Source organism: Meles meles, chromosome 1, assembly GCF_922984935.1.
Source record: "Meles meles chromosome 1, mMelMel3.1 paternal haplotype, whole genome shotgun sequence".
Lineage (NCBI taxonomy): Eukaryota > Metazoa > Chordata > Mammalia > Carnivora > Mustelidae > Meles > Meles meles.
Window position 1 is genome coordinate 110,342,295 of NC_060066.1, and position 15,817 is coordinate 110,358,111.

The 15,817-nt window shown below is 38.9% G+C and overlaps 2 non-coding genes across 2 annotated transcripts; both read left to right on the forward strand.

Annotated features, from left to right (window-relative positions):
* Positions 1-3,688: 3,688 nt before the first annotated feature.
* Positions 3,689-3,760, forward strand: TRNAH-GUG. The gene has a single exon. It is a non-coding gene; the product is annotated as a tRNA-His (tRNA).
* Positions 3,761-6,287: 2,527 nt separating this feature from the next.
* TRNAN-GUU lies at positions 6,288-6,361 on the forward strand. The gene has a single exon. It is a non-coding gene; the product is annotated as a tRNA-Asn (tRNA).
* Positions 6,362-15,817: the final 9,456 nt, after the last annotated feature.

Sequence of the window (15,817 nt, forward strand, 5' to 3'; positions counted from 1 at the left end):
TTTCAAAATTTATTGATCTGTGTGAAAAAATCAAACCTGGAAGACTTTAAGACTTACTGTTAAGTTGCTTACTACTATAAACAAGACAGTGTGGGAGTGGCAGAAGGGTACATGTGTAAATAAAAAGAACTGAACTGAGGCATGTAAAATAGACCTCCCTTCTCTGGTCAAATTATTTTCCAAAAAGAGACACTAAAGCAATTCAGTGGGGAAAGGACTATCATTTCAACAAATAGCATTGGAACAAGATATCTACATAATGAAAAAACCTACAATCCCTACTTTACAATATACATGAAAGCTAATTTGAGTTGGATCATAGAACAAATCATACACACTACAACTATAAAGTTTTAGAAGAAAATACATGAGACTATCCTTATGACCTGGTGGTAAGCAAAATAAATATTACCAAAAAAAAAAAGTTAGACCTTAACAATATTAAATATAAAAATAAGTTAGATTTTTAAAATATTAAACTTTTAGTCTGATGAAATATTAAATTAGACTTTAACAACAGTCATACTTAAAATGTTAAACGTTAAAATTATAAAATAATTACAATATTAAAAATGTCTCCTCATTAAAGATAACATTCAGTGAAAAGGCAAAGGCAAATCACAGGGAAAAAATATTCACAGAACATATCTGACAAAGACCCTGTCTCCAGAATATAAAATGACCTCCTGTAATCAATATTAGAAACTGAAACACCCATTTTTTTTAAATGGGGAAAAGCTTAAACACTTTAGAGAGAAAGCTATACCAATGGCCAGTAAGCACAAAAAGAGTGCTCAATATCACTAGTTAGGGATATAGATATTAAAACTGCCTTGAAATACCACTGCACCCAGTAGCATGACTAAAAAAGTCTGAAAAACACCAAGTCTTGGTGAAGATGTGGAACAACTAGAACTCTCCCACATTTTTAGTGGGAATGTGTTACAGCCATTTTGGCTTTATAAGTTTCTTATACATTTAAACATAAATTTACATAACCAGAGCCTGTGCTCCTGAGCACAGATTGATCAGATCTTTCTTCTTCTCAGTCTTAGGTATTTCTGATTTTCTCAGATGTAGGTAGGGGTGAGAAGAGAAGAGAAAAGGAAAGAGAGGGCAAAAGAGGAGTGAGGGATAGAAACACAAAGATCTGTAGTCAACAAAGAGTTGAACAGGAAACTATTATGAATGTTTTTACATCAAAGGTTATAAAAATTTCTGGGAGGTTTGTGATCTGCAAGCAAGCTAAAGATTCTTATGCCGAAGTGGTTAAGTATTGTGCTGAGGTCAGAAAATTAATCACAATTTTTAAAGCTGAAAACGAATACATTAAAGTTTCTAGAAGAAAATGTGGGAAAAATGTACTTACAGTCTTGGGCAGGAGAGATGTCTTAGAGAGTAAGATACCTTAACAATAAAAGAAAAAATAAATCAGATTCCATCAAAAGTAAAAACTTATGTTCATCAAAAATCACCATAAGAGGGGCACCTGGGTGTCTCAGTGGGTTAAGCCTCTGCCTTCAGCTCAGGTGATGATTTCAGGGTCCTGGAATGAGATCGATCCCCGCATGGAGCCCCTCATCGCATCGGGCTCTCTGCTCGGCTGGGAGCCTATTTCCCTTCTCTCTGCCTGCCTCTCTGCCTGCTTATGATCTCTCTCTCTCTCTGTCAAATAAATTAAAAAAAAAAAAACACCATACAAAAATCCGTAGAGTAGGAAAAGGTTTTTGCAATATTCTTATCTGAACATGACTCAAATTGAATGGACAGAGAACTTTTAGAAATCAATAATAAAAGTGAAAACATTAAAAATTAGCAAAATACCAGAATAGCCTTGCTTCACAAAAGATAATTTCTAAATGGGCAAAAGACATAAGGAAAGATGCTTATATCATTATTTATTAGGGAAGCACAAATTAAAACCACAGTGAGTTACTACCTTTATGCATTCACAGCAATCAGTAAACTTTTAAAGAGGGAGAACACCAACTGCTGACAAGAATATAGAGTAAGTATACCTTGTTGCTGTTGACAAGGTAAAATCACACAGTCATTCTGGAAAACTGGCTGTTCCTAAAAAAGTTACACCCACCCCATGACCCAGCAATTCCGCTACAAAGTATATACTCAAAAAATGAATGCACATGTATAAGGACCTTGTTCACAATGGCCAAAACTAGAAATTATCCAAGTATCCATCAACAGCAGTATGATCATGCACAGGAATAACATTCATCAAGAACACTGTAATAATACACTCAACAGCATGGATGCATCTCAGAAAAAAAAATACATTCACTTCTGTGAATTTCAAAAATAGTCAACCTCTGGAGATAGAAATCAGAACCGTTTATATCTACTTAATTATATGTTTTTGTTGAACCATTTTAAGGTAAGTTACATTGAACTTAAACACTTCAGCATGCAAATGACTTCACTGACTTCAGTATTACTTAAATCAATCCACTAGACTAAGGTTAGCAAACTTTCTGACTGCCCAATAGTAAGTATTTTAGGCTTTGTTGAAACTACTCAACTCTGCTATTGTAACACAAAAGCAGCCATAGATAATATATACATGAATAAGTATGGTTGTGTTCCAATAAACTTTACTAAACAAGCTCTGTGTGGGTTTAGGCCAGCAGGCCATATTTTACTGACCCCTGCACAAAAATCACAGTTCTTTTTCATACTCAAAGTATCACAACTCATGCCAGTGGCAATTCCATCAAGCCAGCTGTGGGTGTTTTTAAAAGATCCTAGTGGATTTTTAAATGAATCACTGCCTTCTGGGAATGGTATTAAAGATAAAAACCTGGATACTCTGGATAATCATGGAACTTTGTGATGTCGCTTTTAGACTAGTTCAGTTCACAGTGCTATAGTACATTGTAACTGAATTTATTTTACATATATAAAATGTTCATTGGAAAATGACAGTGGGGTTCCTGGGTGGCTTCATGGGTTGAGGCACTGTTTCTTGATTTTGGTTCAGGTCATGATCTAAGGGTCCTGGGATCGGGTCCGAGTTGGGCTCCACACTCAGTGGAAAGTCTGCTTTAGGATTCTCTCTCCCTCTGCCCTACCCCCACCTTACTCAATCTCTATCAAAAATAAATAAATAAATCTTCTTTTAAAAAAATAACCGTGATTTGGGACACCTGGCTCAGTTCGTAGAGCATCAGATTCTTCATTTCAGGGATGTGAGTTCCAGCCCCATGTTGGGTGTAGAGATTACTTTTAAAAAATAAATTAATTTTTTAAAATAACAATGATTATGCCTGTTTGGGGTCTTGTGATTTTTTCTTTTCTCTTGGACTCAAAAACTTGATTGCCAGTTAACAAAGTTACTTATCTAACTTGTTGCTAAAATATAAATAAGGTCCTTTCAAAACAACAAAAAGAAATCAGAATGGTTTGCTTTAAGCACAGCATAAGTAGTTGGGAATTGGCTGGAAAGGGCGGTACTGATGTTTCTGGGCTGATGGAAATTTTGTATAGCTTTAACTAGGTGTGGATGTTTTTACATCAAAAATGCTAAAGGAGCTCTCTCGGGCTCTCTGCTCAGCGGGGAGCCTGCTTCCTCCTCTCTCTGCCTGCTTCTCTGCCTACTTGTGATTTCCGTCTGTCAAATAAAAAAAAAAAAATGCTAAAGGAGGCACGCCAGATGCAGTCACGTATATGGCCTGCCGTGATCGTATAGTGGTTAGTACTCTGTGTTGTGGCCGCAGCAACCTCGGTTCGAATCCGAGTCATGGCAGTATCTGGCATCTTTCTTGAACACATTTGGTATGTGTTTTAGCCTTGGTGTTAATCCCCTCATCACTTTTTGTGGCCTAAGATCAAGGTTTGCGGTGGCTCCCTAATACTTTGCAGTAATAAGGGGAGGAAACCCTGCCGTGCACTAAACTGGGGTCAGGTATTCTGTCTTCCAGAACCATGCCCTATATCTGAGCATGCACAGAGCTATCCCAAAAGAGAAAGAGCCATATGTAACTTCCACTTATGTAACGGTGTAGACATGAATGTTTTTCTGGTTGAGATATTTCAAATGTTGATGGGGCCTTTTTAGACACTATAACAACGAGCTTTTTATGAGTTTGTACAATAAAATCTAATAAAACCCAATTTCCATACCATTCTCTGCCCCTCCAACCCAGCTTTCATTCTAATTGTACATATTGAAGTCTAATTCACATAGAACACAATCAGGATCTTAAGTGCACAACACAAAGAGCCTTCACAAAGGCCAGATACTGCTGTGCTCAGATTTGAGCCAGGGTTGCTGCAACCACAATGCAGAGCGTTAACCACTATACCATCACAGCACACAGCAAAGATGCTGGCAATTGGTGTGTGTCCTTTAATATTTTTGATGCAAAATATTCACAATATTTTCTTGCTTTGTTCTTGAACGACTACAGGTTCTTGCACTTTTCTCTCTTTCGGGTCCTCTCCATTTATCTCTCCCCATTCTGATACAAAATAAAAAACCATTCTCATCTCTCAGGATCTGGCCAGTGCATCTCCACAAGCCTCTTGGAAGGTCTCCTTGTCTTCAATCATGCCTCTCCTACTTCTTTCCAGTCTCCTGAAGGTTCCCTTTTGGCCTCTACCCTTTTCCTGCTCCCTCACACTGACCCTATGGACTCCACAGAAGACAGAATTCGGAATGCAGTTGAATTGAGCCCTGGAGCTTAAGCTGCACAGATGGTGCACTGTAGGTCCCTCTGCTGCCCAGCCCATGGGACATTGCAGGCTTCAAAATCAATTGACGAAAATAAAATCTTTAGGGGCGCCTGGGTGGCTCAGTGCGTTAAAGCCTCTGCTTTTGGCTCAGGTCATGATCCCAGAGTCCTGGGATTGGGCTCTCTGCTTGGCGGGGAGCCTGCTTCCCCCTCTCTCTCTGCCTGCTTCTGCTTACTTGTGATCTCTGTCTGTCAAATAAATAAATAAAATCTTAAAAAAAAAAAAAGGAAAAGAAAATCTTTAGAAAAGAACTTCCCCCTTTTAAAAACATGTTTTAATTTCAGTTCTCAGAGTTCTTCAAAGGATTAAAAGCTTAAAAGTGACACTGTGGGACGCCTGGGTGGCTCAGTTTGTTAAGCGGCTGCCTTTGGCTCAGGTCATGATGCCAGTGTCCTGGGATCAAGTCCCGTATCGGGCTCCTTGCTCAGGAGGGAGCCTACTTCTCCCTCTGCCTCTGCCTACCTCTCTGCCTACTTGTGATCTTTCTCTCTCTGTCTCTCTCTCTCTGACAAATAAATAAAATTTTTTTAAAAAGTGACACTGTATGGGGAAAAAAATGAAGACCAATCAAAAGAGAAAACTAAAGACTGTTTATACAGAACTTATAAAGCAAGGGCATCTGCCATGGTCACTTGCATTTTAAAAGAGTCTAAAGCTTCAGGAGGAGTGGGAAAGCTTTATAGTAGGAAAAAGGGAGGACTTAAGGTGTGCCCTCCTTGGAGGCTGTTGGCATGGGAAAGCTGTAAGTAGATAACTAGAAGCTGAGCATCCTGTATGACTGGTTAGCGGGCATATTTGCCTTTTCTGGGTGGTCCTAGGTTGCAATGGGGATAAAAATTAGGGAAGTAATTAATTATTAAGTTATTAATCAAATCCTGGCCATTTTGAGCCAGTTGTTCCACAACTTTATTTTTTAGCTTCCTGGATTGTTACTATTAAAAGCCTGACTTTCTACAAATCTGCAGACTTCTAGCAGGCTACTTCCTGGGAGGCGGCTGCAGCTGGAGGGCCAGAGTTTATCAGAGTCTATATATATATAGAGAGAGAGAGTCCATATATTCTATATATTTTATATATAATCTACATATTCTATATATTTTAAATATATTCTACATATATTTATGTATACATAACATACTGCATAACATATATACATAAGGTGTAGCCATTGTCCCTTTGTATGCTCAGACTCTAAAATGCGTTAATTCAGCAAGTCCTAATTGAGTGTCCTGGGCATTCTGCTTCCCTTGAGCCCCCCTCGACACACTAGGGCGTAGAGCGGTTGCCCAGTCGCGGTCCCGGGTGTCTCCAAAGGTTCTGGCTTCTGAGGGGCAAGGCGGGGCGAGGCCATTTGCTTTCCCCAGTTTTGGAATCACCCAATGCACCGCTTTCAAACCCGAAAGACGGCTTGATTTGTCACTCTCATCTCCGGTTTTCCAAGGCTTTGGAGCCCGCCCAATCACACAGCAGGGACTGGTGGCCATTTGTGATTTGGGAGGAATCACTCACTATCACAAGGAAGAAAGACTGTGCATTGTGTCTCTGTGGTGCAATTGGTTAGCGCGTTCGGCTGTTAACCGAAAGGTTGGTGGTTCAAGCCCACCCAGGGACGGTGTGGCGCTTTTTACATCATCGGTTTGGTTTTCACAGGTTCGCCTCAGCAAAGCTCAAAATATCTCATTTCCCTCCCTTGAAGTGATATAAGGACCCTTTCTGGAGCTCCCCTGACCTCCCGGAAGATCTGCCAGAAGAAACATAGTTACAAGACAGAGAAGTTCTGAGAAACAAGGAACAAGAGAGGCATGATGTAATCTGTCCTGAAAAGCATGTTTTGTGGGATTGGATCTTGTTTCTTTGGGCTAGTAACAAATTTTATGGTTAAATTTTCAACTGCGTAATAGCATCTTGCGGGATGTGTCTGTATTTAGTAATTGCTCAATCAATAATGCTATCAGTGGAAAATCAAAATCATTGCTACCATTATCTTCTGCATTATTTTTGATGAAGGCATTTTTTTGTACTGTTACTTAAACTTTTACACTTTATTTTAAAAAATAAGTTGATCTGACGCCTGAGTGGCTCAGTGGGTTAAAGCCCCTGCCTTTGGATCAGGTCAAGATCCCAGGGTCCTGGGATTGAGCCCCACATTGAGCCCCACATTGGGCTCTTGGCTCAGTAGGGAGCCTGCCTTCCCCTCTCTCTCTGCCTGCCTCTCTGCCTACTTGTGATCTCTGTCAAATAAGTAAGGTTTTTTTTTTAATCTTAAAATAAAAAATAAAAATAAGTTGATCTTACAATAATCAAATAATCCTGCAGTCATCATCCATGTACCCATCTCTTTTGCCACTTACACAAGTATCTCTATAGGATAGAGTCCTATAAATGCAATTGCTCTGTCATAATGGTTACAGTATGTTTTTTAATGTAAATAATAAATCCTGTAAATTTGCCATCGATTGTAGTGGTACCAATTTATAGTTCAATTTATTTTTCTAACTAGGAGAATTCTTTTTCTCATACTCTTGCTAGCACAACACACTTTCTATACACTTATCTTTGGTCATCTAATAAGGGGAGTGTTGTCCTCTTGACTTAACTAACAGGGAGGTACAACAGATGACATGGTGGGCATTAAGCAGTAGGATATCCCTGCATCTACTCCTCTACTAAACTGCCAAGATATTTTTATATAGCTTTAATTGGTTTCTGTGGAGCCCTGTCATCCGGTACAGAGAAGACTGGCGAGCGTGTCCTCTTTGTGCCAAGCAGTTTACCCAGAGGGAGAAGAAACTCACTAGTCCCAGAGATTTGTTCCTCTTCCTCTCTCTCTATAAATAGCAAGGGTGAATTAGTATGTTGTCTGTATTAGTCAGGATTCTCCAGATAAACAATCAATTCAGAACTAATATATACAACATACTAATTAATCCTTAGCACTTCAGATAGGTAGGTAGGTAAGTAGGTAGGTAGGTAGGTAGATAGACAGATAGACTGATAGATAAGATAGATGGATCATAGAGTAAGGAAGACAGAGACTTATTTTAAGGAATTGGATCACACAACTGTAGAGGCTTTGGCCTTGCAGGATAGAATGTCAGGCTAGAGACCCACAAAAGGCTAAGTTTGACTCCAAAGGCATTCTGCTAACAAAATTTTCTGTTTCAGGAAGGTTAGTCTTTCTCTACTAAGGCCTTTGACTGAGTGAAGCCCACTCACATTATGGAGGGCCTAAATCAATAGACTAAAAGCTGCTTTAATCGAAGTCTACCGGTTTAAATGTTAATCTCACTTAAAAATGCCTTTACAGGAACATCTAGAATATTGTTTGGCCAAATATCTGGGTGCTGTGACCTAGGCAAATTAACACATAAAATCAAACATCACGCAACACTGTATTATTCCTTAAGAGTTTTTGGCAGCTATTTCCACAAAAAACATAGCTGAGACACATCATTCTAGCCAAGAGAATTCTGCATCTGACAGGGGCATCTTGTATTAGAGCCGTTGGTTCACGTTCCCTTGATTTTTCTGTTGAACCTCAGGAGCAGAAATTGAGCTCTATGACTTTTACATACTATGCGTAATTCTTAGGTAAGTCGTCTTCTTTCTCATTTATACACTGTCAATTATTTTCTCCCATCAGTGGTATCAGTGTGGAATTCTGGTTTTGCTTTGATGAAATGCACATCGAGAGATGATCTCTGCTTGGTGGTGGTTCACAAGGATCCATTCTCTGTTGGATGGTAGATGACAGATATAATCTAATCTGCGAGTCTTCTATGATTGGCCCTTTATCCTGAGGTTTTTGGTATTTTCTCGTGTTTGAGTCTGCAGTGTTGAGAACTTGTTCACATCTGATCCAAATTCTGTGGACCCAAAAATGAAATACTTTCTGTACCAAGAATTATCTCAACACAACGGTCATTCTCCCCTAAGTCAAGTCTCTTGACTTTAATAAATTGCTCTACATAATGGGGAGTGCAGAAAAGAAAAGAAACTGAATTTCTGGTATCCATTAGCCTGTTTTTGTAGTCCATACTGAAGTTACTAAATGATAGAATAATTTCACAACTGTTTAAATCAGGCTAAAGAAAGGAGGAAAAGGCTATTTATGTCATTGAAATTAGGCAATTAAGTCAACAAATAGGGCTTCTGACAGTTATATAAACAAGATTTAATAATTTCCAGTACTGCTAACTGGTTCATCCTTTTATTAAAAGAAGAAAAAATCCTCTTAAAATGGATTTTTAGAAACCAACAAAATTCAGTGACCATAATGCAAAAGACTCTGAGAAGGCCCTACTGCACTGAAAAGGCTATCACAAAATTACTCAGATTTCCAGCAGAGTGTCTTCTCCAAACACTTAGTGGTACATAGTTATTTCCTTTTATGTTCCTCATAATAAGCATTTTTAATAAATACCATTCCTTTTTTCCTTTCAGTGGTGTTATTACTTTCTATAATTAGTTCTTTTCAAATGTCCATTAGTTTTAGGAGCTTTTTCCATTGTATAGTTGTAAATTGTTTTCTAAGGAAAGTAATTGCAATAATTTGTTTTCTTCTGGAGGGCATAGATAGGTCTCTAACAATTCAAAGGAGGTACTTCCCAGATTGGTTTATGGATACTAATAATTACTTATATAAATTGAAAATAAGAGAAATTACGTATTTCAACCAAAGAAAAGAAATTCTATTATTTATGTTTAGATTTTCAGAGAGTATTTGGCTCCTTCCAATTTTCATAGGCAATTACTTTGTGCTTTTTCTATGTGATTCCCTGACATTATTCTTTTTGAGTAATCAAATGACTTTCCCTGCTCACATCAAAACGCTGCCTGGGGGCGCCTGGGTGGCTCAGTGGGTTAAAGCCTCTGCCTTCAGCTGGGGTCATGATCCTAGGGTCCTGGGATAGAGCCCCACATAGGACTCTCTGCTCAGCAGGGAGCCTGCTTCCTCCTCTCCCTCTGCCTGCCTCTCTGCCTACTTGTGATCTCTGTCAAATAAATAAGTAAAATCTTAAAAAAACAAAAAACAAAAAACACGCTTCCTGGACCATAGTCATATGACCATTCTAACTACTGCTACTACTACTACCAAAAAAAAAAAAAAAAAAAAAAGAAGAAGAAAGCAATTGCTCATATCTTATTAAGAAACTAACATGCTAAGGATCTGATCCAAGATTCTGAATTTCACCAGTTTGTAGTGTATGCAAATTTCTATTCTGACTTGTTGTTCTTAAACTAGAACATATGATTTGCATATCCTGTGATAATACACAATCGATGTATCAAAAAGAGACTGAGGCTCTCATGGTCAGATTGGCTCCATTTGAAGCAGAATTTTGACCAAACACTGACAGCTTAAAAATTCTGAAAAGGAAAAGGTACAAATCTGGCTTCAGTGGATGGACACTGGAAGAGATAACTCATCATGTCCAGTTTATAGCTAAACTTTCAATTCTATTCAGAAAACCTCCAAATCATTGAAATTGGTTTCCTTCATGACCCAGTGAAATTGCTCCCAGGGCAGACTGCTTAGCTTGTCCTTTTACAGATTCCAGAATATCAGCTTATGAACAAAACAAAAAGAAGGGGAAAGAGAGAGAAATTCATTATTCTCTGACTGTGTTTTCTTTCTCCCCTCTCGCCTATTTTGTTTTAATATAATTTTTTGGAGAAAGGCTTTGTTTAAAGATCAGCAGTGTATGAGAGTGAATTATGTACTCATAATTATCTCATTCACTTTGGTTGGAAATCAATTTAGTACAGCAATTTTGGAAAATTATTTGACACTACTAAAAGTGACTGTGGGGATGCCTGGGTGGCTCAGTTGGTTAAGCAACTGCCTTCGGCTCAGGCCATGATCCTGGAGTCCCTGGATCTAGTCCCACATCTGGTCTCCCTGCTCAGCGGGGAGTCTTCTCCTCCCTCTAACCCCTCCCCTCTCGTGCTCTCTCTCTCTCTCTCTCTCTCTCTCAAATAAATAAAATCTTTTCAAAAAGTGGCTGTAAATAAAAATATAAATATAGAAATAGATATAAATATAGATAGGGAAATAGGCATATATGTATATATCCTATGACCCAACAATTCCAATTTTATCTAAATAGCCTAGAACCATGCTGCTAACCTGATTATCACTAGCCACATATAGCTGTTGAACATTATGGTTAGTGTCACATGTTGAAATGGGATTTTTTTGATATATCTAGCTAAACAAAATATATTATTAAAATTATCTCACTTAGTGGTGCCTGAGTGGCTCAGGTGGTTAAGCATCTGCCTTTGACTCAGGTCACGATCCCAGAGTCCTGGGATGGAACCTTGTGTCAGGCTCCCTGCTCAGTGGGGAGGCTGCTTCTCCCTCTCCCTCACTCTCTGCCCCTCCTCCACTTATGCTCTTGCTCTTTCTCTCTCTAATAAATAAAGTATTTTTAAAGGGGCGCCTGGGTGGCTCAGTGAGTTAAGCCACTGCCTTCGGCTCAGGTCATGATCTCAGGGTCCTGGGATCGAGCCCCGCATAGGGCTCTCTGCGTGGCAGGGAGCTTGCTTCCTCCTCTCTCTCTCTCTGCCTGCCTCTCTGCCTACTTGTGATCTCTGTCTGTCGAATAAATAAATAAAATCTTTAAAAAAAAATTATTTCACCTATTTTTATTTTTTTAATGTGGCTATTAGAAAATATAAAATTACTTTTAGTTAGCATATGGAGAACATTGCTTTAGAGAAAGGTATGCATATATTCACCAAAAACCGTGTAAATAATGTTTATAATTGCTTTGTTCCAAATGACTCTAATCTGGAAACAAATCAAATGTGCAACAAGAGCAGACTAAATATATTGTGATATAATCATATGGAATACACACAACAATGAAAATCTGTGAAAATAATATGAATAAATCTATATCATAGTTTAGAGTGAATAAAGTCAGATTATCCCCCACGTGCGCGCGTGCGCGCACACACACACACACACACACAAAACCCCATAATATTTACTTTCTGATTCTATTTATGTGAAGGCAAAGAACAAGCAAAACTAAATGGTATTACAAATTTAAGGAAGGCTAACTCTGTGGAATGTTGCCTGGGAAGAGGCATGAGGAAGCTTTCCAGAATCTGCAAATATAATATACCTTAGTCCAGGTGGTGGTTACTCAGGTGAATTTACATTAATAAAGGAACTCTTAACTGCACAGTGTACTTTACATTTCCTCTAACTGTGTAAAAATAACCAAAAGGCCGCTTAGTTAGCTAAGGTTTGCAAAACTGATAATGAAATTTATTCTCCTTGGAAAGCCTAGGCTAGGATGCAAAGTAGGTTCACCTTAGGAAACTAGAGAAAGAAGAACAAATTAAATTGTAGGTAAGCAGAAGAAATGAAATAACATTAAAGCAGAAGTCAATGAAATTGAAAACAGGAAAATAGTAGAGTAAAACAACAAAGCCAAAAGCTGGCTCTTTGAAAAGATCAATAAAATTAATAAACCTCTAACCAATGAAAAAAAGGCACAAATTACTAATCTAAGAAATGAAAGAGACCATCAGTCCTGATCCCTTGGGCATTAAAAGGTAATAAAGGAATATTATGAAAAACTATGACCACAAATGCAATCACTCAGGTGAAATGGACCAGTTCCTTGAAAGACATAATTACCCAATTTACACAAGGAGAAATAGATAATCTGAACAGACATGTGTCTCTTAAGGAAATTGAATCAACAATTAATAACCTCCCAAGACACAAAGTAGGTTCCAAGTATTTATTATAATATTTTGGGCGTCTTCGTGCTTTTGGCTTTTTATTTGACAACAATCTGATGACTGTCTCCCTTTTTTGAGTAAACTTACGTGAGATAACTCACAGTCCCTTACCTACTACTAATATTTAAATATAATTTTTATATTAATCTCTGTATACAATCATATTCTGGGATTGACACACTTCTATGGAAAATTTAACCTCTGAACCACTGGAAGACAACTTAGTCCTTAAATAAAGCCAGTTCCCAGCCAGTGTATGGTTAACAAATCCATTGTAATTTTGTGTTTAAACCTCTGCTTCTGCATTCTGCTCCTCATGCCTCACCCCCTGCCTCTGAGGGGTCTTGGAGACCCATTTTTGCTTTTGCTTTGCTCCAGGATACTCTTTTGCTCTCAGGAGGAACTTGGGCAATGAAGAGGAAATAGCAAGTAGAGCCAAAGGCCCTGAGGTGCTAGAGCTTCCCTGGGCTCAGCCATTTGGCTCCTATTAAAGGTTGCTTCTCTGTCACCATTCAGGTCCTCCCACAGAGCTTCATGCTCCTCTGTTCTCTAAGAACATTATTTCTTTGACTTCCATTTTTATACTGCAATCTTATCTATGCAATAGAGAGATTAGCTTTTCAAAATTCAGTAAACACCCTTCTGGAGAATAAAATCCAGTGTCCTGGGGGTGGGACAAAAAAATCTACAACTGACCCACAATGACTGACAAGACTGTCTTACTCTTAAGTCACCTAATTAGCATAGATTACCTAGCTTTATGTGTACTCCCACCAACCAGAGCCTGGATTTGCACTCTCTTTTCCCAGGGACCTTCAAAAACAGGAAAACTGCAATGACCACCACCTCACACTTGGGTCAGCACAGTGCTGGAGCAATATAACTCAGTTAGTTGGTAGGAAGGTGTGAAGCCACCACCTGTGTAGAACCTGGGACCAGCAAGGGACTGAGACTCCACCTGTGAGAGGGCAGGCCTGGCTGGGGCTCCCATTCCCTTGGAGAAGCCGTGTGGATCTGATGAGGAAGCAGAGGCAGCAGAAGAGATGGCCCCTGGGGCTGAACTGACATTCAGATGTATCAAGGCAAGTGGAGAAAGTCATTCAATATTGTTCTGGAGTGTGAGATCTTATTAAATCTGTTTCTTCCTACAGGGAAATAAAGCAAATGATTTTATGGTAAAATGATTATTCTGTAACCTGTGCTCTCCTGTACTATAGCCACTAGCCACATGTGGCTATTTAAATTTATTATTGTTAACTAAATAAAATTCAGTTTCTCAGCACTAGCCATATTCCAAATGTTCAATTACCATGTTTCTAGTGGCCACTATATTGGAAAATGCAGACCCAGCTCATTAGTCAATTGCACATAAGATTTTTTTATTTCGAAGTCCTGACTTCCTACTCACCATTAAACTCATTTTAGTTGATTTAGTTCATCCCTGGAATCAGCAGCTTTGAGAGAAAGACTTTCCTGCTTTCCCTGGGCTGGTAAAGAAGAACCATTCCATGCCTTGGCTACTGCAGGGCAGTGGTAAACCTGGCATGACCCGGGTGTTGCATTGATCATTCCAGCCCCAGCGTTGCTGCAGGTTGTTCTAAAGACTGCCCCTGCCCATGCCTCCAAGGAATGCTTGTGGAGACTGGAGCTCTGCTTCAATGCTAGCCCCTCCGCCTCCCCAGCAAAGACCACTGAAGGGTCCCTACCAAAGAGTGATGCAAAGTATTCTCTCATCTTCCTCTCCAACTGTGAAAGCTCATTTCGATGTGGTCATGCACTGTAATCCAACATCTATTTTGGTTTTTTTTTTAACGTGTAGTATTTTTTTCTTTATTTATAGTACATCTTTTAACAAATAGTATCTTAGATTTAATAGAATGAAAGTTCTTTTGCTTTACATTTGTTTTTTTAATTATTATTTTCCAACATCTATTTTAAATCTCACAGAACATGAGTTTGGGGGCTTTGGCATCCAATAGACTTTGGTTTGATCTTGCCTCTTCCATTAGCTCTGGCCTGCCAGTCAAATTTGGTTTTTTTTTAATATTTCAGTTTCCTCCTCTATAACAATAGAGATAATATTTACTTTGAAATGCTGCAATGAGAATTAAATTACCTTTTATACTTTATGCCAGTTTACATTTACAATTTAACTGCTTTTTAAAATATTTTAAGGTTACATTACTATAACAGACTTACCCTAAATACTTTAAGAAAGTCCAAGTACATACCAGTAATCTATTTTTTTTGTTTTTAAGAAATCAAAGTAGGAACATTTAATTTACCTAGAATTTGTAGATTTCCTCAGTGATGAGGAGTATGTGTAGCAAACCAGCCCATACACTGCAAAAAGTGATAAAATCTGGTTTAAATGAATTGTTTGAAGTCTTTGGAAGACCACCAGTGCAGCTAGGACACACAGAGCCAGCAAGGGAGAAAAAAAGAGAGAAAGGTGCTCATTGGAGCAAAATTAATTTTCTGCCTTTTCCCCTCAGGACATTGACCTGGGCAGGAATCAGAGACTGAGAAACTGGGGAGAAGGCAGCTACTAAGAATCAGAAAAAAAATAGCAGACTAAATAATCCATGAGAGGGGCGCCTGGGTGGCTCAGTTGTTGGGCGTCTGCCTTCAGCTCAGGTCATGATCCCAGGATGCTGGGATCAAGCCCCACATCGGGCTCTCTGCTTGGGAGGAAGACTGCTTCACCTTCTCCCACCCCCACCCCCCGCTTGTGTTCCCCCTCTCTCTGTCTCTGTCAAATAAAATCTTTAAATATATATATATATTTATTTAATATTTATATTTTATATATATATGTATATATATATGAATAAATAAATAAATAATCCATGAGGGGAAGCATAGCGGAGGCGCTGGGAAGACATGTGGGGCTGTCCTGGCATTGTGACTTGAGGAGCCAAGACTCTGTAGCGCCCAGGGATGTGAGCTGGATGCTTGGTAAAGGTTTCGCCCTTGTTAACCTTAAAAATAAAACTGCCATTATTTTACCAACAAAAGATGTTTATTGGAAAATAGAAGAAAGTTGTAACCCACAAGCAAGCTATAGCAAAACCACTGGCAACTCCCACCAAAAAAGGAGCAGAAAGGTCTTTTATAAAGTAAAAGGGGAAGTTGGGTAGGTGTTCTAAACAAAAAGGTCTACTACTGCAGTAAACTGGGAGTTCAAAGTATGTGGCTTTTCATTGCTGCGTTGTGACTGTTCCTCATTGGCTGGGCTATTGCTGGGGCAGGAGGAAAGCCTGTCTTCTTCCTCCCGCGGGGAGTGTAAAGTAACATTCCCTTG